Genomic DNA, 26,896 nt, shown 5'->3' on the forward strand with positions numbered 1-26,896 from the left:
AGCTAGAATTTGTAATTTTTCTAAGTGGCTCCCATTTTGGCTGTAGTGTTTGTTATGTGTTCTGGGGAATGCGCATACTTTGTTGTTTATCTCCGGTAATGACAATAACGATTCTCCGTATTAAATTGTATCATTTATTTACGTATTAGGGTACCTGAGGTTTGATTATAAACGTTGTTTGACTTGTTTGGAGAAGTTTATTGGTAATGTTTGGGATTCATTTTGTATGCATTTTGAAGGAGGGAAACCGGTGGATTATTGAATGAAGCGTGCCAGCTAAACTGAGTTTTTGGGGATATAAAGAATGACTTTATCGAACAAAACGACCATTTGTGATGTTGCTGGGACCTTTTGGAGTGCCAACAGAAGAAGATCTTCAAAGGTAAGTGATTTATTTTATCTCTATTTCTGACTTTTGTGGCGCATCTGCCTGGTTGAAAAATGTTTTTAATGCTTTTGTGTGCTGGGCGCTGTTCTCAGATATTTGCATGGTGTGCTTTCGCCGTAAAGCCTTTTTGAAATCTGACACAGCTGCTGGATTAACAAGAAGTTAAGCTTTTAACTGATGTATGACACTTGTATTTTCATGAATGTTAAATATGACTAATTCTGTCATTTGAATTTCGCTCTCTGCAATTTCACCTGAAGTTGTCGAGATGGGACGCTAGTGTCCCACTGATCCGCAAGAAGGTAAGAGGAGTCAAACAAGGCTATCCAATGTCTCCATATCCATTTATTATGGCCATTGAAATGCTAGCTATTAAAATCTGATCCAACAAGAACATCAAGGGGTTAGAAATCCTGGAGATAAAAACAAAAGTGTCAATGTATGCCGATGATTCTAGTTTTTCTTAAATCCGCAATCTGGATCCCTGCACAGTCTCATTGAGAACTTGAACACTTGTCAAGCCTCTCTGGATTAAAACCTAATTATGACAAGTGTACCATATTACGTATTGGATACAAGAGCAAATTGTGTTTACACTACCGTGTAGTTTACCAATACAATTGGCGGATGGTGAAGTAGATATACTAGGTATTCACATCTCCAAAAAATATAAATGAACTTACCACAATTAATTTCAATAGAAAGTAGCAAAAATAGGTACGATTCTGCAACCATTGAGAGGTAAATACTTGTCTATTTATGGAAAAATCACATTGATTAACTCTGGTCCTATCACAGTTTATTTACTTACTAATGGCAATGCCTACTCCATATGACACATTTTTTAAATCATATGAGCAAAAAATATTTCATTTTATTTATTTGTGTCTGTTACTTGAACTCTATAAAGCATTAATTTGGGCAGCAGTCTGAGGTGCAGTTAACTGTAATGAACGTATCCTATGCAGCAGGTCTTCATTTACTGTGGCGGTTTCATCATAGCGCTTGATGGTTTTTGCGACTGAACTTAAATTTTCCGGATTGACTGACCTTCAGGTCTTAAAGTAATGAAGGACTGTCATTTAGCTTTGCTTGTTGGAGCTGTTCTTGCCATAATATGGACTTGGTATTTTACCAAATAGGGCTATATTCAGTATATCACCCCTACCTTGTCACAAGACAACTGATTGGCTCAAAGGAAATACATTCCACAAATTAACTTTTAACAAGATACAACTGTTAAATGAAATGCATTCCAGGTGACTACCTCATGAAGCTGATTGAGAGAATGCCAAGAGTGTGCAAAACTGTCATCAAGGCAAAGGGTGGCAACTTTGAAGAATCTCAAATATAAAATATATTTTGATTTGTTTAACACATTTTAATCAAATTAATTAAGCAAGTACCAGTCAAAGGTTTGGACACACCTACTCATTCCAGGGTTTTTCTTAATTTTCACTATTTTCTACATTGTAGAATAATAGTGAAGACATCAAAACTATGAAATAACACATGAAATCAGTTAAGAACCAATTCTTATTTACAAGGACAGCCTACTCCTTCCTCCCCATTGGGGAATTGAATCCCAATCTTGGATCCTTAAGAAGCAACATTTCTTAAAATCATTCCCATATTCTATGTTCTTGCAAAAAAAGGTTTTAAATTCTCTAGTACAGTCACTATTGAAGGCTATCAAATGAATCTCAAAGATGCCCTCTGGTGGTCAATCTAGCGCTAACTAGCATTATAGTTTGTTTTTTTAAATCGCTAGGACCCATTTCTCAATACTTAGGTCACTTTTCAAAACTCTTCACACAGTGAACACAACAGCAGTCTATGGGGGCTAAACTGTGGATCATTTTTCATTTCTTTGGCACAAAACGCATTCAATGACTACATCTTTCAAATTTCATAAATTATTTTCTCACTCAGACACAACCACCACCAAAACTCTATGTACCTACAGGCCAATTTGCACATGTTTACATACTCTTTTCAAAACTGTTAAAAAAAAGTAGTTCAAATCCTAACAACACAAAATTGAATAAGACAGCAATTTGCTACATTTCTACAGTAATACTTTATTGAAATATATTCCAAATATAAAAAATGAAATACTATCATAACAATTAGACCAACCACAGCTGATTCCCATTGATGCTGAACACCTACCCAGGTGTAAGTCTTTCAATTTAATTACCATCTATACAAAAGGGGACATCTTAGGAATAATGCTGTACTGTAATGTAAACATGGACACAGCCAGAGATAGAGAAGTGGCTGACAGAGGAAGAAGAGTGGCTGGGAGAGGAGTACGTACGCGTGGTGGAAGAAGACTGAGAGGAAGATCAAGAGCTGTAGTCTCAGATGAGATTAGGGCTACTATAATTGATCATGTAATAAATCATGGTCTATCAATGAGAGAGGCTGGTCTGAGAGTGCAGCCAAATCTGCAACACTCAACAGTGGTATCTATTGTGAGAAACTTCCGGCAAAACAACAGGTAAGATGTGCATTCTGCAAGTGCATCTGACTGAACTGCATATTACAGAAGTAAATTGAGCAAAGCTTCCAAACCCACTTGTGTGTAATTTTTTTGTATCTCTGCTTAGGACCCAACGGTTACCTCCCACAGGCGGGAGAAGTAGGATTCTCACTGCTGTGCAGTAAACTGCCATCGTTGATATGGTCATCAGAAACAATGGCATAAAACTCACAGAGATTTGGGACGGAGTGTTGGCAGATAACATTACATTTCAAAATATTCACAATGTAAGCATAACTATTTCTAGAGTCCTGAAACAACATCAAGTCAGGATGAAGCAGTTGTACACTGTCCCCTTTGACAGGAACTCTGAATGAGTCAAGCAACTCAGGAACCAATAAGTCCAGTTAACCTCTTGACTATAAAATACACAACTGGTTTTGAACAAAACCAAACAGGGCAGAGGCACACAATGGCATGTTTTAAGGTATAATGTAAACTACCATAATAGCCTAACTCTTATGTTGCCTTGTGGATTTATTTTAGAGTGTCATGGAGATTGAAGCCAGCCAAACACCCCACATATTCATCTTTGTGGATGAGGCTGGTTTCAACTTGGCCAAAACCCGGCGGTGAGGAAGGAATGTGATTGGGAAAAAAGCCACAGTGGATGTCCCGGGCCAGAAGGGTGCCAACATCACAATGTGTGCAGCAATATCTTCTGATGGATTGCTGTTACACAAACTGCTAATTGGGCCATACAACACCGAGCGTCTCATTTCATTCCTGGACGACCTCTATGGTTGTGCCAGGTGAGGAAAGGGGTGCAGTGAGGCCAAATCGGCCAACGTTTGTAATTGTATGGAACAATGTGGCATTTCACCACTCCCGTGCAGTCACAGAGTGGTTTGCAGCCCATGCCAGGATGGTGTCCTCCCACCTTACTCTCCATTCCTCATCCCCATAGAGGAAGTATTTTCCTCATGGAGGTGGAAGGTTTATGACCACCATCCACATGATCAACTGTCCCTCCTGGACACAATGAATGCTGGATGCCTGGACATATCTGCAGAAGTTTGCCAGGGATGGACCAGAGATGCCAAAAGATTCTTTCCTAGGTGTATTGCCCAAGATGACATAAGATGTGATGTGGATGAGAACATGTGGCCAAATGCAGAAGACAGAGTTGACTAGCATTGCTACTGTATCGGTAGATGGTGTATATACAAATGATTGTATTTTGGAATCACTCAATTCCTAAAAATGACATAAAACATATTGAAGCATATTGCATCATGTCTGATTCATTCCTATAACATATACTGCAGTGAATTCTAAACAGTAGAGAGGTGTCATTCTTGTTTTGTAAAGACATTTTACAAAAGAAAACATTGTGTACTGCTGCTACCTGTTAGTGTTTTTTTAGGTCATTGTTTTATGAGTGACACAGTGTGCTTGTTGGGTGACAACCTTCGCTAGTGTTATGGAAGAATGAGATGTTTTGAGACACGTATGAATTGTTTTGGTAATTTTTAGTGCATTTGGAATGTGAAATTAACTGCAATGCCAAGCTGAAAGTTGGTTAGGAGAACTGTGTGAAGAGTTTTGAAAAAGTGACCTAGGTATGGAGAGATGGGTCCTAGAGATTGTAAAAAACTGTAGTTAATTGTTCTGTGAAATAAATAAGAGATTTATTTATCAGCAAAACTACTCATTAATGATCATCAACATCCCAAGAAAATCATTTTCAACTAAGAAACAATGAACAATGTTATAAAATAGGCCTACGGTTCAATCTGCAAAATTTACCAATACCTATTTAAATCCAATGAGATTGTAAAAAAAAAGGCTTTAATGGTACCAGTGGTTGGCACTTTAATAACGTGCAGTTGAATTCTGCGGCACCACGCAAGCTGTGCTGCGGTACGCTGCAACTTTTTTAAAGGACGAACCACTGTACATGATTCCATATGTGTTATTTTATAGTTTTGATGTCTTCAATATTATTCTACAATGTAGAAAATAGAGATATATAAATAGATATATTTGTCAGATGTTACTATGGAATACTGAAGTATAATTATAGGCATTTAATAAGTGTCAAAGGCTTTTATTGACAATTACATGAAGTTGATGCAAAAAGGCAATATTTGCAGTGTTGACCATTCTTTTTCAAGACCTCTGCAATCCGCCCTGGCATGCTGTCAATTAACTTCTGGGCCACATCCTGACTGATGGCAGCCCATTTTTGCATAATCAATGCTTGGAGTTTGTCAGAATTTGTGGGTTTTTGTTTGTCCACCTCTTGAGGATTGACCACAAGTTCTCAATGGGATTAAGGTCTGGGGAGTTTCCTGGCCATGGACCCAAAATATCGATGTTTTTTTCCCCGAGTCACTTAGTTATCACTTTTGCCTTATGGCAAGGTGCTCCATCATGCTGGAAAAGGCATTGTTGATCACCAAACTGTTCCTGAATGGTTGGGAGAAGTTGCTCTCGGAGGATGTGTTGGTACCATTCTTTATTCATGGTTGTGTTCTTAGGCAAAATTGTGAGTGAGCCCACTCCCTTGGCTGAGAAGCAACCCCACACATGAATGGTCTCAGGATGCTTTACTGTTGGCATGACACAGGACTGATGGTAGCGCTCACCTTGTCTTCTCCAGACAAGCTTTTTTCCGGATGCCCCAAACAATCGGAAAGGGGATTCATCAGAGAAAATTACTTTACCCCAGTCCTCAGCAGTCCAATCCCTGTACCTTTTGCAGAATATCAGTCTGTCCCTGATGTTTTTCCTGGAGTGAAGTGGCTTCTTTTCTGCCCTTCTTGACACCAGGCCATCCTCCAAAAGTCTTCGCCTCACTGTGCGTGCAGATGCTCTCACACCTGCCTGCTGCCATTCCTGAGCAAGCTCTGTACTGGTGGTGCCCCAATCCCGCAGCTGAATCAACTTTAGGAGACGGTCCTGGTGCTTGCTGGATTTTCTTGGGTGCCCTGAAGCCTTCTTCACAACAATTGAACCGCTCTCCTTGAAGTTCTTGATTACCCGATAAATGGTCGATTTAGGTGCAATCTTACTGGCAGCAATATCCTTGCCTGTGAAGCCCTTTTTGTGCAAAGCAATGATGATGGCACGTGCTTCCTTGCAGGTAACCATGCTTGACAGAAGAAGAACAATGATTCCAAGCACCACCCTCTTTTTGAAGCTTCCAGTCTGTTATTCGAAATCAATCAGCATGACAGAGTGATCTCCAGCCTTGTCCTCGTCAACACTCACACCTGTGTTAACGAGAGAATCACTGACATGATGTCAGCTGGTCCTTTTGTGGCAGGGCTGAAATGCAGTGGGGATTTATTTTTTATGATTCAGTTAATTTACATGGCAAAGAGGGACTTTGCAATTAATTGCAATTCATCTGATCACTCTTCATAACATTCTGGAGTATATGCAAATTGCCATCATACAAACTCAGGCAGCAGACTTTGTGAAAATTTATATTTGTGTCATTCTAAAAACTTTTGGCCACGACTGTAATATAGACATTTTACGGACACAGTATTTTTCACAATAGTTGTCTTTTGTTTGTTTTTGGTCCCATCCTTCAGCTGCCCTCAACTTCTCCATCTCTGAAGACCATCCAGTTTTGATTTCTATGTGCCATATATTTTTTAACTGTGCTGTGACATTTCATACAATTTCTGAACCTTTCTATTCTCACAGTTTTTACAGATTGTAAATTAAAGACAAACATTTTTGCTAAGTATTATTATATTATTTATCGATTGACTATGACTTTTTAAATCACCCAGCAGTGCTATTTTCAGAGTTAGCTCCTGGTAAATGTTGCATTTCTTCAGCCATTCCTGAACCAGCGACCAAAAACAATCTACAATATGGATAGTATGAAAACAAATGATCTCTTCACAACAAAATCTGCAGGGCTGGGATGGTTGTATCCCATATATATATATATATATATATATATATATATATATATATATATATACACTGCTCAAAAAAATAAAGGGAACACTTAAACAACACAATGTAACTCCAAGTCAATCACACTTCTGTGAAATCAAACTGTCCACTTAGGAAGCAACCCTGATTGACAATAAATGTCACATGCTGTTGTGCAAATGGAATAGACAACAGGTGGAAATTATAGGCAATTAGCAAGACACCCCCAATAAAGGAGTGGTTCTGCAGGTGGGGACCACAGACCACTTCTCAGTTCCTATGCTTCCTGGCTGATGTTTTGGTCACTTTTGAATGCTGGCGGTTCTTTCACTCTAGTGGTAGCATGAGACGGAGTCTACAACCCACACAAGTGGCTCAGGTAGTGCAGCTCATCCAGGATGGCACATCAATGCGAGCTGTGGCAAGAAGGTTTGCTGTGTCTGTCAGCGTAGTGTCCAGAGCATGGAGGCGCTACCAGGAGACAGGCCAGTACATCAAGAGATGTGGAGGAGGCCGTAGGAGGGCAACAACCCAGCAGCAGTACCGCTACCTCCGCCTTTGTGCAAGGAGGAGCAGGAGAAGCACTGCCAGAGCCCTGCAAAATGACCTCCAGCAGGCCACAAATGTGCATGTGTCTGCTCAAATGGTCAGAAACAGACTCCATGAGGGTGGTATGAGGGCCCGACGTCCACAGGTGGGGTTTGTGCTTACAGCCCAACACCATGCAGGACGTTTGGCATTTGCCAGAGAACACCAAGATTGGCAAATTCGCCACTGGCGCCCTGTGCTCTTCACAGATGAAAGCAGGTTCACACTGAGCACGTGACAGACGTGACAGAGTCTGGAGACACCGTGGAGAACGTTCTGCTGCCTGCAACATCCTCCAGCATGACCGGTTTGGCGGTGGGTCAGTCATGGTGTGGGGTGGCATTTCTTTGGGGGGCCGCACAGCCCTCCATGTGCTCGCCAGAGGTAGCCTGACTGCCATTAGGTACCAAGATGAGATCCTCAGACCCCTTGTGAGACCATATGCTGGTGCGGTTGGCCCTGGGTTCCTCCTAATGCAAGACAATGCTAGGCCTCATGTGGCTGGAGTGTGTCAGCAGTTCCTGCAAGATGAAGGCATTGATGCTATGGACTGGCCCGCCCATTCCCCAGACCTGAATCCAATTGAGCACATCTGGGACATCATGTCTCGCTCCATCCACCAACGCCACGTTGCACCACAGACTGTCCAGGAGTTGGCGGATGCTTTAGTCCAGGTCTGGGAGGAGATCCCTTAGGAGACCATCCGCCACCTCATCAGGAGCATGCCCAGGCGTTGTAGGGGGGTCATACAGGCACGTGGAGGCCACACACACTACTGAGCCTCATTTTGACTTGTTTTAACAACATTACATCAAAGTTGGATCAGCCTGTAGTGTTGTTTTCCACTTTAATTTTGAGTGTGACTCCAAATCCAGACCTCCATGGGTTGATAAATTGGATTTCCATTGATTATTTTTGTGTGATTTTGTTGTCAGCACATTCAACTATGTAAAGAAAAAAGTATTTAATACGATTATTTCATTCGTTCAGATCTAGGATGTGTTATTTTAGTGTTCCCTTTATTTTTTTGAGCAGTATATATAAACATTCTATTGGTTGCAATAATTATGTATAATAATTTACATTTAAAAACTCAAAGTTTTGAATCCAGCGTAATTTTGTGTATCAGTTTGTAACAGTGCCTCTAGCAGGAGGGGGGGGGGTGGAATCAGGAGCAGGAGAGCAGATGGGTTCCAGGAAATCAAATGTTTATTCAGGCGGTCCCAAAGGCACAGCACAAACACAAAGGGAAAACAGCACAAATGTTGCATCCACCCACAGGGAAGGAATTATGCACACAGAGGAGAAACCTCTACTCCGCGAACTACAGAGCAAAATGTCCACGGTAAACACATATCGTACTAAACGAATCAAATCCTGTGGTGCAGGCACGCACCCCTTACAAGTACAATACAGTAATAATCCCACACACAGCCTAACCTGCAGCGGGGAAATATAAACGGGAGCCTCGGTACCCCAGCCTCGGACGCGTCCACCTCCACTATGAATGCCAAAGAGGGATCCGGATGAGCCAATACGGGAGCCTCGGTGAACAGCGACTTAAAGCGATCAAAAGCTCTGTCCGCCTCAGCCGACCACAGCGGACGCACCGGCCCTCCCTTCAGCAGTGAGGTAATGGGAGCAGCCGCCTGCCCAAAACCCCGGATAAACCGGTAGTAATTGGCAAACCGCTGCACCTCCTTCACCGTGGTGGGAGTCGGCCAATTACGCACGGCCGAAATGCGGTCACACTCCATTTCCACCCCTGATGTGGAAATGCTATACCCCAGGAAGGAGACGGACTGTTTGAAGAACATGCATTTCTCAGCCTTGACGTTTAAGTCATGCTCCAACAGTCGCCCAAGCACTTTGCGCACCAGAGACACATGCGCGGCGCGCGTAGCGAAATATATCAGGATGTCATCGATATAAGCCACCACACCCTGCCCGTGCAGGTCCCTGAGAATCTCATCTACAAAGGATTGAAAGACGGCGGGAGCATTCTTCAACCCATACGGCATGACGAGGAACTCATAATGGTCGGATGTGGTACTAAATGCTGTCTTCCACTCATCTCCCGCCCGGACATGCACCAAGTTATACGCACTCCTGAGATCCAATTTTGTGAAAAAGCATGCTCCGTGGAATAACTCCGTCGCCGTAGCGATGAGAGGTAGCGGGTAACTATACCCTACCGTGATCGAATTTAGACCTCTATAGTCAATGCACGGATGCAACCCTCCTCCTTTCTTCTTCACAAAAAAGAAACTCGCGGAGGCGGGTGACATGCAGGCCCGAATGTACCCCTGCCTCAGAGATTCAGAGACATATGTTTCCATACCCACCATATGTTTCCATACCCACACGTGACTCCTGGGGGGTGCGGCGTTTACCTGGAGGTTTATCACACAATCCCCTCGTCGATGAGGTGGTAATTTGGTTGGCCTCTTCTTACAGAAGGTGATAGCCAAATCGGCATACTCGGGGGGAATGTGCACGGTGAGGACTTGGTCTGGACTTTCCACCGTCGTTGCACTGATGGAAACTCCCACACATCTTCCTGAACACTCCTCTGACCACCCCTTTAGAGCCCTCTGTTGCCACAAAATAGTAGGATTGTGAAAGGCCAACCAGGGAATCCCCAGCACCACCGGAAATGCAGGAGAATCAATGAGGAAAAAACAAATGTTCTCCTCATGATCCCCCCGCATAACCATGTCCAGTGGAGCCGTGGACTCCCTGACCACCCTAATGGTTGACTATCTAGGGAGTGCACCTGAAAGGGTTTGTCCAGCGGAACCTGGGGAATCCCTAACCTTTGTGCGAAACCACGACCCCTAAAATTCTGGGTGAGCCTGAGGTGTCCGAACAGTGCTTTGCGTTCAACACACAGGTAACTATCCAAAGGGTGACGCGCAGGCGCATTTCGTGACAAAAATTTTGAAATATTCCATTACCGTACTTCGAAGCATGTCAAACGCTGTTTAAAATCAATTTTTATGCTATTTTTCTCGTAAAAGAGCGATAATATTCCAACCGGGCGACGTTATATTCATTCATAGATTGAAAGAAAAACATGGAGTCCTCTCGTGGACCCGCACTCCAGTGTCATTGTTCCCTGCCTGACCACTCACAAATAACTCCTGCTTTTTTTCGCCCAGAGACTGCAGAGACGTCATTCCGCTTTCTGGCGCCTTCTGAGAGCCAATGCAAGCCTTAGAAAATGTGACGTTACAGCAGAGATGCTGTATTTGTTATAGAGATGCCCTAGAAGGAGAACAAATTGTCAGACAGGGCACATCCTGTATGGAATCTTCTCAGGTTTTGGTCTGCCATATGAGTTCTGTTATACTCACAGACACCATTCAAACAGTTTTAGAAACTTTAGAGTGTTTTCTATCCAAATCTACTAATTATATGCATATTCTCGTTTCTGGGCAGGAGTAGTAACCAGATTAAATCGGGTACGTTTTCTATTTGGCTGTGAAAATACTGCCCCCTATCCCAAACAGGTTAAAAAGAGCACACAAAACAGAAGCAGATTACCTGCCAAAAGCATTTCCAAAGCCCTCACCTCGATTGCATTGTATACAGCTATAAAAAAAAACATGTATATCAAAAATCTTGCATATCTTAATTTATTTCCACAATGAACAATGAACTTATAAAATGCATAGTAATGTAGGCAGTTCATACAATGGATTGTTACCTATAACCAGGATTGGCATTACAAAAATTAAAAAATTTTGCAAGCAATTACTATTTTGGCAAACAATTATTGTGATTCATCCTGTATTGACACTAACATCATTAACCCATAGCAAAAGATGTGAGACAGACAGACACACACACACAGACACACACACACACACACACACACACAGACAGACACACACACAACACACACACACACACACACACACACACACACACACACACACACACACACACACCCCACCCTTCCCACACAAACAACCACAAGCTCAGATGTGAGACAGTTGTCCCATCCTCCGAGCCCAACTCAAGAGAAGACTTGATGTGCAAATGCATATACATTTGCAGTTATTTGAGAAGGCCTGCAATATTGAGAACGGGGAGATTTGATTAACCAACATCAAGTCATAGGTGATAGAGATCAGATATAGCCCCTTCCCTTGAAACACACACACACACACACACACACACACACACTGGTTGCCGTGGTGATAATTTTCCCAAGCATCTCTGAACAGTCAGACATTTTGATTATTTTGTGCTGCCAGGGCCACAATAATTTGCCCCCTCTCTGATTGTCTGAGTGTGACCACCCTCCCCATGGGTTACTGCAGCTAGTGTTGCCAGCACTGCCACTGCCTGGGTGGGGGCACCACACCGGAATCCCCATCGGCTAGATACAAGATCGGCAAGGTTCTCATTAGCAGCTTGGAGAAATTCCTTGTATATAATGCTCAGCCATCTGGGGGCTTTGGCTTTGTAGGACCAACCCTGCCAGGCAGGCTCAGATTCTTTAGAGGGCAGTGCTGCTTTAGTGGGTCTCTGACCACATTTACCTTTCTGTCTTGGCTGTGTTTAGACTACTTGCACTAGGCCTATAAAATAGATAAGGACTTATCCTTAGTGTGTGGGCCGCTCAGGTGGGTGTCTAGGGTTTGGGACCGTTCCATCATAATAGGACTATAAATTAATGAACTATATTTATAATTTATTTTAAATGTATATCCCATATTTGGCCAAAATTGAAAACTCTCTCTGTCACAACTCCTGCTCGCAGACACCTCTAGTTTCAACTGACAGATTTAGATTTTTTTGTATTATGTTACTTAGACTCTAAGAGGATATTTATTCACTTTTCCTATTTCTCCAAGAGTCCTTTCTGTCTCTTCTTCCTCCTCCTTATCCTCCCCCTTTCCTCCTTCTCCTCCTACTTCCATCTTCCAGTCAAATAAATTTTTCCTCTCACAGCTCTGTGGAAATCCCTCAGTTCAGGCTGCTATTCGAGGTAGTGAACTTCAAGGTGGAGCTGATAACAGATTTGGGCTTAAAGGTAATGAGTCCCTCCCTCCCTCCCTCCGTACCTCCTTCCCTCCATCCCTCCTTCCCTCCATCCCTCCTTCCCTCCCTCCCTCCCCCTCCCCCTCCCTCCCTCTGTCCCTCCCTCCCTCCCTTCCCTCCCTCCCTCCCTCCCTCCCTTCCCTCCCTCCCTCCCTCCTTCCCTCCTTCCCTCCCTCCCTGCCTCCCCCCTCCCTCCCTCCCCCCTCCCCCTCCCTCCGTCCCTCCCTCCCTCCCTTCGTACCTCCCTCCCTCCGTACCTCCTTCCCTCCCTCCCTCCCTCCCTCCATACCTCCTTCCCTCCTTCCCTCCCTCCCTCCCTCCCTCCGTCTGTCCCTCCCTCCCTCCCTCCCTTCCTCCCTCCTTCCCTCCTTCCCTCCCTCCCTCCATCCGTCCCTCCCTCCCTCCCTCCCCTGTCCTCTCCCTCTGTCACATCAGAGGCTAACGCAGGCAGGGCAAGCGACAGGTCTAGGAGAAGATCACCAGCCCAAATGTCAGGCGCATTAATAAAGAATAATTAAAAGCTGCATCAGGTAGGCAGTTGGGCAGGCTGGCAGGCTCCAGGCTGCAGAGACCTGTGTCTCTGGTTCTGGCAGCAACTCAGGGCGCTGCTCTCGCTTGTCTGTCTGTCTGTTGTCTGAATGCCACATTGGTGAGAAAGGGCAATCGATAGTGCACGCCACGGCCAGCTAGCCAGCCAGCCACTGCAGAGCAGACCAGACCACACCTGCTCACAATTCAACTTAGGTCAGTAACAGATTTGGTTGCTGAAAAGAATGGAGGAGTGGAGGGAGTGGAGGTAGTGGAGTGGAGGGGAGTGGAGTGGAGGTAGGGGAGTGGAAGGGAGTGGAGTGGAGGTAGGGGAGTGGAGGGGAGTGGAGTGGAAGGGAGTGGAGTGCAGGTAGGGGAGTGGAGGGGAGTGGAGTGGAGTGGAAGGGAGTTGAGTAGAGGGAGTGGAGTGGAGGTAGTGGAGTGGAAGGGAGTTGAGTGGAGGTGGTGGAGGGGAGTGGAGTGGAGTGGAGGGAGTGGAGGTAGTGGAGTGGAAGGGAGTGGAGTAGAGGTAGTGGAGTGGAAGGGAAGGGAGTTGAGTGGAGGTGGTGGATTGGAAGGGAGTGGAGTAGAGGGAGTGGAGTGGAGGGGAGTGGAGGGGAGTAGAGTGGAGGGAATGGAGGGAGTAGAGGGAATGGAAGGAGTGGATGGGAGTGGAGGTAGTGGAGTGGAGGGGAGAGGAAGGGATTTGCGTGGAGAGAGGGGAGTGGAAGGGAGTTGAGTAGAGGGAGTGGATGGGAGTGGATGGGAGTGGATAGGAGGGGAGGGAGTGGATGGAGTGGAGTGGAGAGAGTGGAGGGAATGTAGTGGAGTAGAATGGAGGGAGTGAAGGGGAGTGCCGGCAGTGTAGGGAGTTGAGTGGAGGGGAGTGGAAGGGAGTTGAGTGGTGGGGAGTGGAAGGGAGTTGAGTGGAGGGGAGTGGAAGGGAGTTGAGTGGAAGGGAGTTGAGTGGGGAGAGTAGAGGTAGTGGACTCCAAACACACAGAAAAGGCTACTCTCCTTGATGTTATCCTCACAAATAATCCTGATAGCCATTAGTCTGGTGTTTTCTGTAGTGACCTTAGTGATAACTGTTTTACAGAATGTGGTCGTAATGACTGCTCAGTTAAACGACCTGTCCTGATTTGTCAAAGATTGCTTGCTGAAAAACTTTAATTGGTATTATTAACACGCACACCCCATAAAGAAAATGAGAATTAAAACAGGTTTTAACAGGTTCAGTCCCTGCTTTGACCGTGATCTGGCAGAGTTACTCCACCTCAAGCACTTCATTTGAAAATTGCAATTTCCTTCTACTCTACTATAAATTGCCTAAGTTTCGTACTTAATTGATCTACCTTTGTGAGTGTTTAATATTAGCCTGTCTCAATATTATAATTGTTATATTCAGCCATGTTTTTCTTTGTGTGTACATTGTGGTTTCTCTTGTATGTTTTGTTCTGAAAGTATTACTTAAGTATTTTATATTTTTGTATGGGCATATGCATTCCTACCTCGTTCAAAAAGCATGTTCCCATGTTATATTGAATGTATAAAATCACATGTGCAATATACTGTATTTCAAGCACTAATACCAATAAAAATAGTAAAAAATACATTTAAAAAATAACACCATTTGGACACCTGGGACAATCAGGGGAGCTTCAGGGGACCACGACACAACGTCTCAACAACGTCTGAAACATGTCCTTGGGGACGTCCCCGGGACAAACTGGGAACTCGAAATTATCTCCAGTTGACCATGACACAACATCTCAAGAACGTTCTAAAAATGCTTTTGGGGACGTCCCCGGGACAAACCGGGAACTAGAAAATGTCCCCCCAGAGACGCATGGGACCATCACATGACATCCTAAGAACTAGTAAAATGAAAGTCCTGAGAAAGCCGTCGGTTTTCTCAGAGGTCATGATATGACCAGCCTCACGGCATCAGCCCTTTTCACTTCTCATTTGTTATTCCTGTGAGTGAAAAAATAACTTTGCATGTGTGGCTCCTTACCACAATCAATCAGTATGGCAAAAAATAATAAAAAATCAGAATGGCAAAAAAGAATAAAAAATCAGTATGGCAAAAAATAATAAAAAATCAGTATGGCAAAAATAATCTCTGCTAATAACGCCTGAAAAATAATTTTTGTGGAGAGAGAATCTTGTGTCTTCCAGTTTGGAAGATGAAGAATTCAATTCGGAGTCTGACAGCGAGTTGGAAGAAGAGGATGAGATTGACCCTCAGCCAGCCCAGGACCAGTCAGCAGCCAGCCCCAGGACCAGTCAGCAGCCAGCCCCAGGACCAGCCAGTCAGCAGCCAGCCCCAGGACCAGTCAGCAGCCAGCCCCAGGACCAGTCAGCAGCCAGCCCAAGAACCAGTCAGCAGCCAGCTCCAGGACCAGTCAGCAGCCAGCTCCAGGACCAGTCAGCAGCCAGCTCCAGGACCAGTCAGCAGCTAGCCCCAGGACCAGTCAGCAGCCAGCTCCAGGACCAGTCAGCAGCCAGCTCCAGGACCAGTCAGCAGCCAGCTCCAGGACCAGCCAGTCAGCAGCCAGCCCCAGGACCAGTCAGCAGCCAGCTCCAGGACCAGTCAGCAGCCAGCCCAAGAACCAGTCAGCAGCCAGCCCCAGGACCAGCCAGTCAGCAGCCAGCCCCAGGACCAGTCAGCAGCCAGCCCCAGGACCAGTCAGCAGCCAGCCCCAGGACCAGTCAGCAGCCAGCCCCAGGACCAGTCAGCAGCCAGCCCCAGGACCAGCCAGTCAGCAGCCAGCCCCAGGACCAGTCAGCAGCAGCCCCAGGAACCAGTCAGCAGCCAGCCCAAGGAACCAGTCAGCAGCCAGCCCCAGGACCAGCCAGTCAGCAGCCAGCCCCAGGACCAGTCAGCAGCCAGCCCCAGGACCAGTCAGCAGCCAGCCCCAGGACCAGTCAGCAGCCAGCCCCAGGACCAGTCAGCAGCCAGCCCCAGGACCAGCCAGTCAGCAGCCAGCCCCAGGACCAGTCAGCAGCCAGCCCCAGGACCAGTCAGCAGCCAGCCCAGGACCAGCCAGTCAGCAGCCAGCCCCAGGACCAGTCAGCAGCCAGCCCCAGGACCAGTCAGCAGCCAGCTCCAGGACCAGCCAGTTAGCAGCCAGCCCCAGGACCAGTCAGCAGCCAGCCCCAGGACCAGCCAGTCAGCAGCCAGCCCCAGGACCAGTCAGCAGCCAGCCCCAGGACCAGCCAGTCAGCAGCCAGCCCCAGGACCAGTCAGCAGCCAGCCCCAGGACCAGTCAGCAGCCAGCCCCAGGGACCAGTCAGCAGCCAGCCCCAGGACCAGCCAGTCAGCAGCCAGCCCCAGGACCAGTCAGCAGCCAGCCCCAGGACCAGCCAGTCAGCAGCCAGCCCCAGGACCAGTCAGCAGCCAGCTCCAGGACCAGTCAGCAGCCAGCTCCAGGACCAGTCAGCAGCCAGCCCAAGAACCAGTCAGCAGCCAGCCCAAGAACCAGTCAGCAGCCAGCCCCAGGACCAGCAGTCAGCAGCCAGCCCCAGGACCAGCCAGTCAGCAGCCAGCCCCAGGACCAGTCAGCAGCCAGCCCCAGGACCAGTCAGCAGCCAGCCCCAGGACCAGCCAGTCAGCAGCCAGCCCCATGACCAGCCAGTCAGCAGCCAGCCCCAGGACCAGTCAGCAGCCAGCCCCAGGACCAGTCAGCAGCCAGCCCCAGGACCAGTCAGCAGCCAGCCCCAGGACCAGTCAGCAGCCAGCCCAGGACCAGTCAGCAGCCAGCCCAAGAACCAGTCAGCAGCCAGCCCAAGAACCAGTCAGCAGCCAGCCCCAGGACCAGCCAGTCAGCAGCCAGCCCCAGGACCAGCCAGTCAGCAGCCAGCCCCAGGACCAGTCAGCAGCCAGCCCCAGGACCAGTCAGCAGCCAGCCCCAGGACCAGCCAGTCAGCAGCCAGCCCCATGACCAGCCAGTCAGCAGCCAGCCCCAGGACCAGTCAGCAGCCAGCCCCAGGACCAGTCAGCAGCCAGCCCCAGGACCAGTCAGTTAGCAGCCAGCCCCAGGACCAGCCAGTCAGCAGCCAGCCCCAGGACCAGCCAGTCAGCAGCCAGCCCCAGGACCAGCCAGTCAGCAGCCAGCCCCAGGACCAGTCAGCAGCCAGCCCCAGGACCAGTCAGCAGCCACCCCCCAGGACCAGCCAGTCAGCAGCCAGCCCCATGACCAGCCAGTCAGCAGCCAGCCCAGGACCAGTCAGCAGCCAGCCCCAGGACCAGTCAGCAGCCAGCCCCAGGACCAGTCAGTTAGCAGCCAGCCCCAGGACCAGCAGTCAGCAGCCAGCCCCAGGACCAGCCAGTCAGCAGCCAGCCCCAAGGACCAGCCAGTCAGCAGCCAGCCCCAGGACCAGTCAGCAGCCAGCCCCAGGACCAGTCAGCAGCCAGCCCCAGGACCAGCCAGTCAGCAGCCAGCCCCATGACCAGCCAGTCAGCAGCCAGCCCCAGGACCAGTCAGCAGCCAGCCCCAGGACCAGTCAGCAGCCAGCCCCAGGACCAGCCAGTTAGCAGCCAGCCCCAGGACCAGCCAGCAGCCAGCCCCAGGACCAGCCAGTTAGCAGCCCGTCAGCAACCAGCTCATCAGCAGCCAGCCCCAGGACCAGTCAGCAGCCAGCCCAGGACCAGTCAGCAGCCAGCCCCAGGACCAGCCAGTCAGCAGCCAGCCCCAGGACCAGCCAGTCAGCAGCCAGCCCCAGGACCAGTCAGCAGCCAGCTCCAGGACCAGTCAGCAGCCAGCTCCAGGACCAGTCAGCAGCCAGCCCAAGAACCAGTCAGCAGCCAGCCCAAGAACCAGTCAGCAGCCAGCCCCAGGACCAGCCAGTCAGCAGCCAGCCCCAGGACCAGCCAGTCAGCAGCCAGCCCCAGGACCAGTCAGCAGCCAGCCCCAGGACCAGTCAGCAGCCAGCCCCAGGACCAGCCAGTCAGCAGCCAGCCCCATGACCAGCCAGTCAGCAGCCAGCCCCAGGACCAGTCAGCAGCCAGCCCCAGGACCAGTCAGCAGCCAGCCCCAGGACCAGTCAGCAGCCAGCCCCAGGACCAGTCAGCAGCCAGCCCAGGACCAGTCAGCAGCCAGCCCAAGAACCAGTCAGCAGCCAGCCCAAGAACCAGTCAGCAGCCAGCCCCAGGACCAGCCAGTCAGCAGCCAGCCCCAGGACCAGCCAGTCAGCAGCCAGCCCCAGGACCAGTCAGCAGCCAGCCCCAGGACCAGTCAGCAGCCAGCCCCAGGACCAGCCAGTCAGCAGCCAGCCCCATGACCAGCCAGTCAGCAGCCAGCCCCAGGACCAGTCAGCAGCCAGCCCCAGGACCAGTCAGCAGCCAGCCCCAGGACCAGTCAGTTAGCAGCCAGCCCCAGGACCAGCCAGTCAGCAGCCAGCCCCAGGACCAGCCAGTCAGCAGCCAGCCCCAGGACCAGCCAGTCAGCAGCCAGCCCCAGGACCAGTCAGCAGCCAGCCCCAGGACCAGTCAGCAGCCAGCCCCAGGACCAGCCAGTCAGCAGCCAGCCCCATGACCAGCCAGTCAGCAGCCAGCCCCAGGACCAGTCAGCAGCCAGCCCCAGGACCAGTCAGCAGCCAGCCCCAGGACCAGTCAGTTAGCAGCCAGCCCCAGGACCAGCCAGTCAGCAGCCAGCCCCAGGACCAGCCAGTCAGCAGCCAGCCCCAGGACCAGCCAGTCAGCAGCCAGCCCCAGGACCAGTCAGCAGCCAGCCCCAGGACCAGTCAGCAGCCAGCCCCAGGACCAGCCAGTCAGCAGCCAGCCCCATGACCAGCCAGTCAGCAGCCAGCCCCAGGACCAGTCAGCAGCCAGCCCCAGGACCAGTCAGCAGCCAGCCCCAGGACCAGCCAGTTAGCAGCCAGCCCCAGGACCAGCCAGCAGCCAGCCCCAGGACCAGCCAGTTAGCAGCCCGTCAGCAACCAGCTCATCAGCAGCCAGCCCCAGGACCAGCCAGCAGCCAGCCCCAGGACCAGCCAGCAGCCAGCCCCAGGACCAGCCAGTTAGCAGCCCGTCAGCAACCAGCTCATCAGCAGCCTGCAGGAGAAGAAATATGGATGTAAAAAAAAAGTGAAATTTAATGGTCTTCTTGCCCAAGGAATGATCCAACTCGCATGGCTGCCAATGTGATAAGGATCCAACCAAGGCCGACGCGGATGGCGATTACTCATCTGCAGAACAGTCTTCTTTTGAACTTTTCATCCCAGACACCATCCAGAAAATAATTCTGGACTGCACTAATTTGGAGGGAAGGTGTGTTTTTGGAGGGAGATGGAAGGAGATGGACCAAACTGATTTACATGCATACTTTGGAGTTCTTTTCCTTGCTGGTGTTTTCAGATCCAATGGGGAATCCACAGAATCCTTGTGGGATGCAGAAACTGGCAGATAAATTTTCCGTGCAACAATGTTCCTGGAAAACTTCGATAACAGTGACACCAGACCAGCTCTGCGGTAGAAAGACAAGCTAGCTGCAATAAGGTCATTGTGGGACAATTGGGTGGACCGCCTTCCCCTGTTTTACAACCCTGGGCCCAACGTTACTGTTGATGAGCAACTTATGCCATTTAGGGGCCGCTGCTCCTTCTGGCAGTTCATACTGTCTAAACCTGCAAAATATGGAACCATGGTCTGGGCTGCCTGTGATGCTGCTTCATCATATGTGTGTATACGGGGAAGCCAGATGGAGGAGCCCTTGAGAAGAACCAAGGGATGCGGGTTGTCCTGGACGTGACACATGGACGGTGGCCACAACATCACATGCAATAACTTTTTTACTTCGCACAAGCTGGGACAGGAGCTCCTCAAGAGAAAGCTGATGATGGTAGGAACAGTAAGAAAAAACAAGCCAGAGCTCCCACCTCAGCTGTTGAATACACGGAACAGGCTTGTCAGTTCCTCTAAGTTTGTGTTCACGGCAGACACATTCCTAGTGTCCTATATGACAAAGAAAGGCAAAAATGTGGTACTCATGAGTACGCTGCATATGGATGGGAGAATCTGTGGCCAGGAACATCAAAACCAGAAATCATAAAGGATTAAAATGCCACAAAAGGAGGGTTGGACAATTGAGACAAACTGGTGACTGGCTACAGCTGCAAAAGAAGAACCCTATGCTGGCCACTTGTGACATTCTTCAACATCTTTGACATCTCGGTGTACAACGCGTTTCTCATCTGGATGGCGTTGAACCCAGATTGGAACAGAGGGAAGCTCCAGAGGAGATGTCTCTTTCTCGAGGAGCTAGGCAAGGCATTGGTAAGACCTCAAATCCAGAGGAGGCAAGAAATCCCAAAGACCCCAGATTCTGCAGCCATCGTGAGGAGGATTCAGGAGGAGGATGCTGGTGCCCCATGCGCCCGACCCACAGAACCAACAACTCCAATACCGAAAGTAAGTGTGAGTGATGTTGTTGCATGTGTGTGTGTCTGACATTCCTAACTTGGCCTGCTGTAACTGTATTTGTGAGTGAGATGTTAGTAAAATTGTTTTCCTTCTAGATTGCAGCCGAAAGCAACAAGAAGAAACGCTGCAATGTGTGGACCCAAGAAGGACAGGAAGACACAGTACACATGCATCCAGTGCAAGAAATTAATTTGCAACACACGCACAGGAAAAACTTTGTCTCATGTGGTGTATAGAAGGGCCTTCATTTGTGTTCAATGGGACTCATTTATTATTTTCAAAAAATACCGTATGTAAAATGTGTCCTTCCAATTTGCTCAGTTCAAAGCAATAAATATCAATAGTGATGAAAACCTTTCATTTATATGTGCTAAAGAGAAACATGATTTATTCCACCCATTTCTTGATTATAATAGACTTTTGTTGACGAAAATCACATTTTATTAAAAAAATAACCGAATAGAGCTTTTATTGTTAAATGTGATGTAGCAGAGGTAAATGGCAAATATGAACGTGTATGCTGTCTATAATGCTCGCAATTGATATAAGTCAGTATCTATTTATTAAGTATTTGTACATCATTTTTTTATGGCTGTATTGTTCTAAAAACCTTATACTGTTGTGGGTCCATCAGACCCGTGAACATTCGGTGAATAACAAAAACATGAACACCATAGTTTTAAAAAGGGTTAAAAGATTATTATATATAAAAAATACACCAATAATTCCTTGTTTCAAAATGCTCTGAATCCTTTGATAACAGTCTCCTTAATTTGAAACCATTTGGGGATTTTTTTCTCTTCTTTCTCTTAAATTCCTTATGAAAAAGAAAAGAGGCAGGGTGTTTTCAATTCATTTCTGTGATTTCATACTAGTCCTTTACAAGCTTTTAAAATGTCATCCTCTGACATGATTGACATGCTAATATCTCCCTGGCAGTATGCTAATGGAGGCAGGTTGAGCGAGAGAAATACGGGCATTGTTTCTGAGCTATAGGTTAGGAAGCCAGCTCTAAGGTTCTTTGGGTTTTAACAGTGGATTAAACCTCTCAGCTAGACTCTACAATGTGATCAGGGGTTTAAACAGTGGATTAACCCTCTCAGTTAGACTCTACAATGTGATCAGGGGTTTCAACACTGGATTAAACCTCTCATCTAGACTCTACAATGTGATCAGGGGTTTCAACACTGGATTAAACCTCTCAGTTAGACTCTACAATGTGATCAGGGTTTAAACAGTAGATTAACCCTCTCATCTACACTCTACAATGTGATCAGGGGTTTAAACAGTGGATTAACCCTTTCAGTTCTCCTCTACAAAGTGATCTCTGGTGGTGAGGGTCAATTGTCTTGGTTCTTTGATTTCTCTGCTGTACGAAAATATTTTGGTGTTTTTAAAGTGTACATTGGAAAGACAACAGATGTTCTGAGTTTTACTGAACGTTTCAGAGGACGGATGAACGAACGGTCCATTGGTTGGATAGGCACATCTTGAAAGGAAGGGTGGAAGAAATATGTTGATGTTAAGATAAAACAAGCAAGTAAAGTCATAGAAGTGGACTTATTTCGAATGGTTAAAAAGGGTCCTGTATATTCAGGGATGTCAACGTTAGGTTGTTGAATTAATAGACTGGACGGTACAAATCAGAGACGTCAACTTCCGTCACACCCTGATCTGTTTCACCTGTCACATTTACATTTAAGTCATTTAGCAGACGCTCTTATCCAGAGCGACTTACAAATTGGTGCATTCACCTTATGATATCCAGTGGAACAACCACTTTACAATAGTGCATCTAAATCTTTTAAGGGGGGGGGTTAGGATTACTTTATCCTATCCCAGGTATTCCTTAAAGAGGTGGGGTTTCCTTGTTATTGTCTCCACCCCCTCCAGGTGTCGCTTATTTCCCCCAGTGTATTTATCCCTGTGTTTCCTGTCTCTCTGTGCCAGTTCGTCTTGTATGTCCAAGTCAACCAGTGGTTTTCCCAGTTCTCCTGCTTTTGCTATTTCTCCTTTTTCTAGTCCTCCCGGTTTTGACCCTTGCCTGTTCTGGACTCTGTACCCGCCTGCCTGACCATTCTCTACCTCCTGGACTCTGATCTGGTTTTGACCTTTTGCCTGTCCACGATCATTCTCTTGCCTACTTTTTGGATTATTAAACATCTAAGACTCCAACTATCTGCATCTGGGTCTCGCCTTGAGTTAATTCAGGTTGTTGGATTAGTAGACTTGACGGTACAGATCAGGGACACATTTCCAGCAGGAAGTCAACATCAGGTTGTGTCAATCAATACACATCAAAAAGAAAACCTGACATGCATTTCGTTGCTATTAATAACAATTGATTTAATTAATGTATATTGATGTACACTGCGTGCCCAATTATTAGGCAAGTGAGTATTCTGATCTTATCATTGTTTCAATTCACATTTTCCAACTCCAAACCATATAAACTTGAATGCTTATTGGATTTAATCATTTTCGGGTGATATGTATTTGTGTAATGAGGGAGGGTGTGGCGAAAGTGAATAACACCTTATATCAAGGTGTGCATAATTATTAGGCAGCCTCATTACCTCAGGTAAAATGGGCCAAAAAAGAAATTTAACTTACACTGAAAAACCCAAAATATAAAATGCCTTTCAGACGGATGCGACACTCTTTAAATAGCTAAACTATTGAGGTGTGACCACCGGACATTCAAACGTATTGTTGTGAATAGTCAACTGGGGCGCAAAAAACGCATAGGGAAGAAAAGGCGCAAATTAACTGCAAAAGACTTGAGAAGAATTAAACGTCAAACTACCAGGAACCCATTATCCTCCGGCGCCACCGTATTCCAGAACTGCAACCTACCTGGAGTGTTCAGAAGTACAAGGTGTCAAGTGCTCAGAGACATGGCCAAGGTCAAGAAGACTGAAACAAGACCACCACTGAATAAGATTCACAAGTTGAAGCGTCAAATTGGGCAAAGAAATACCTGAAGACAGATTTTTCAAAGGTTTTATGGACAGATGAAATGAGAGTGACTCTTGATGGACCAAATGGATGGGCCCGTGGCTGGATCAGTAATGGACACAGGGGACCACTTTGAGTCAGGTGCCAGCAAGGTGAAGGAGGGGTACTGGTATGGGCTGCTATCATTGAGGATGAGGTAGTTGAACCTTTTCGGGTTGAAGATGGACTGAAACTCAACTCCCAAACCTACTGCCAGTTTCTGGAACATTCTTTCGTCAAACAGTGGTACAGGAAGAAGTCCTCAGCATTCTAGAAGGCCATGATCTTTATGCAGGACAATGCTCCATCACATGCATCCAAGTACTCCACTGCTTGGCTAGCCAGCAAGGGCCTCAAAGATGCCTGAATAATGACCTGGCCCCCTTCCTCACCTGACTTAAATCCTATTGAGAACTTGTGGGCCCTTCTCAAACGTGAGATTTACAGTGATGGAAGACAATACACCTTTTTGAACAGCATTTGGGAGGCTGTGTTTGCTGCTTCAGTGAAAGTTGATCGTGAACAGATCAAGAAACTGACAGACTCCATGGATGGAAGGCTCATGGCAGTTATTGAAAAGAAAGGTGGCTATATCGGTCACTGAATATTTTTGAAAGGACAAAAATGTTATATAATTGTCATTTTGTGTTACTTATCTGCTACACTTACTCTAAAAATTGAGAATAAACACGTGAGATGAGAGAAATTATTTTTGTAATTTAGTTGCCTAATAATTGTGCACACTAATAGTTGCCTAATAATTGTGCACACTTATATATTTCCCTGAGAAAGACAATACTCACTTTTCCTTTGTTAAACATTCAGGTTTGAGGTTCAATAACATTTTGGATTGACTGAGAGCATTGTGTTTGTTCAACAATAAAATTAATCCCGAGGAATACAATTTGCCTAATAATTGTGCACGCAGTGTATATACAGTTGAAGTCGGAAGTTTACATACACCTCAACCCAATACATTTAAACTACATTTTTCACAATTCCTGACATTTAATCCTAGTAAAAATTCCCTGTTTTAGGTCAGTTAGAATCACCACTTTATTTTAAGAATGTGAAATGTCAGAATAATAGTAGCAAGATTAATTATTTCAGCTTTAATTTCATTCATCACATTCCCAGTGGGTCAGAAGTTTACACACACTCAATTAGTATTTGGTAGCATTACCTTTAAATTGTTTAACTTAGGTAAAATGTTTCGGGTAGCCTTCCACAAGCTTCCCACAATAAGTTTGTGAATTTTGGCCCGTTCCTCCTGACAGAGCTGGTGTAACTGAGTCAGGTTGATGGGCCTCCTTGATCGCACATACTTTTTTAGTTCTGCAAACAAATTTTCTGTAGGATTGAGGTCAGGGCTTTGTGATGGCCACTCCAATACCTTGACTTTGTTGTCCTTAAGCCATTTTGGCACAACTTTGGAAGTATGCTTGGGGTCATTGTCCATTTGGAAGACCCATTTGTGACCAAGCTTTAACATCCTGACTGATGTCTTGAGATGTTGCTTCAATATATAGACATAATTTTCCTGCCTCATGATGCCATCTATTTTGGGAAGTGCACCAGTACATCCTGCAGGAAAGCACCCCCACAACATGATGCTGCCACCTCCATGCTTCATAGTTGCGATGGTGTTCTTTGGCTTGCAAGCCTCTCCCTTTTTCCTCCAAACATAACAATGGTCATTATGGCCAAACAGTTCTATTTTTGTTTCATCAGACCAGAGGACATTTCTCCAAAAGGTACGATCTTTGTCCCCTTGTGCAGTTGCAAACCGTAGTCTGGCATTTTTTATGGGGGTTTTAGGGCAGTGGCTTCTTCCTTGCTGAGCGGCCTTTCAGGTTATGACGATATAGGACTCGTTTTACTGTGGATTTTGATACTTATGCACCTGCTTCCTCCAGCAATCTTCACAGGGTCCTTTGCTGTTGTTCTGGGATTGATTTGCACCTTTCGCACCAAAGTACGTTCATCTCTAGGAGGTATGACTGCTGCGTGGTATTCAGCTGATATCTCAAAGTGCTGATATCTCAAAGTGCTGATATCTCAAAGTGCTGTACATCAGCTGATATCTCAAAGTGCTGTACAGAAACCCAGCCTAAAACCCCAATCAGCAAGCAGTGCAGGTGTAGAGCATACTTAAATTCACACAGGACACCGGATAAGACAGGAGAAATACTCCAGATATAACAGACTGACCCTAGCCCCACGACACATAAACTACTGCAGCATAAATACTGGAGGCTGAGACAGGAGGGGTCAGGAGACACTGTGGCCCCATCCGATGATACCCCCGGTGTCACGTCCTGACCAGTATAGGGGTTATTTGTTATTGTAGTTTGGTCAATGACGTGGCAGGGGGTGTTTGTTTTATGTGGTTCAGGGTGTGTTTTGTGTATGTGTTTAGGTAGAGGGGTATTTGATTTATTTGTCCGGGATTTGTTAGTCATTGTTCTATGTTAGTATCTTTCTATGTTCTATCTAGTCTTTTGTATTTCTAGGTTTAGTTAATTGGGGTTGGACCTTCAATTGGAGGCAGCTGGTTATTGTTGCCTCTGATTGAGGGTCCTATAATTAGGAGTTTGTTTTTCATGGGTTTTTGTGGGAGATTGTTCTTGTTTAGCTGTTTGCCTGACGAGACTGTCAAGTTCGGTTTGGTTTTGTGTTTATGTGTTTTCCTTCTTCACAAATAAAAAGAAGATGAGTATATATTTTCCCGCTGCGTCTTGGTCTACACCCTACGACACCCGTGACACCCGGACAGGGCCAAACAGGCAGGATATAACCCCACCCACTTTGCCAAAGCACAGTCCCCACACCACTAGAGGGATACCTCCAACCACCAACTTACCATCCTGAGACAAGGCCGAGTATAGCCCACAAATGCCAAGAGTGTGCAAGCTGTCATCAACGCAATGGGTGGCTATTTGAAGAATGTCAAATATAAAATTTATTTTGATTTGTTTAACACATTTTGGGTTACTACATGATTCCAAATGTGTTATTTTCATAGTGTTGATTGTCTTCACTATTATTCTACAATGTAGTAAAAATAAAGAAAAACCCTTGAATGAGTAGGTGTTTGTATATTTATTTGATATATTTATTACTTTATCTTTTCAAATGGTATCTATCCTTATGTCTGTCGAACTTAAGGCCTATTTGAGTACCGGTGTCTTCCATAAGGCGTGGCAGAAGCAGCCATGTTCTCTCTCTGGATATGTCCCTTTCTCCCAGTGACAAGTTTAATGGATCCCAGTACAGAGGGCAGTTATGGCTTCAGAGGTCTTTATGTTAAATCTTAATGTACTTAGTGTGCTGCTGCATCATTTAACACTCTGCCCTTTGTGCGTGTTCATCTACACACAATTCATAAAGGTTAAAGGTCAGGGACTGACTGCACAGTGAATGAAAGTCACTGTGAGAGCGACTGTGAGAGAGATAGCGAGAGAGAGAGAGC

This window comes from Salmo trutta, chromosome 6 (assembly GCF_901001165.1).
Source record: "Salmo trutta chromosome 6, fSalTru1.1, whole genome shotgun sequence".
In the NCBI taxonomy this organism is placed as follows: domain Eukaryota; kingdom Metazoa; phylum Chordata; class Actinopteri; order Salmoniformes; family Salmonidae; genus Salmo; species Salmo trutta.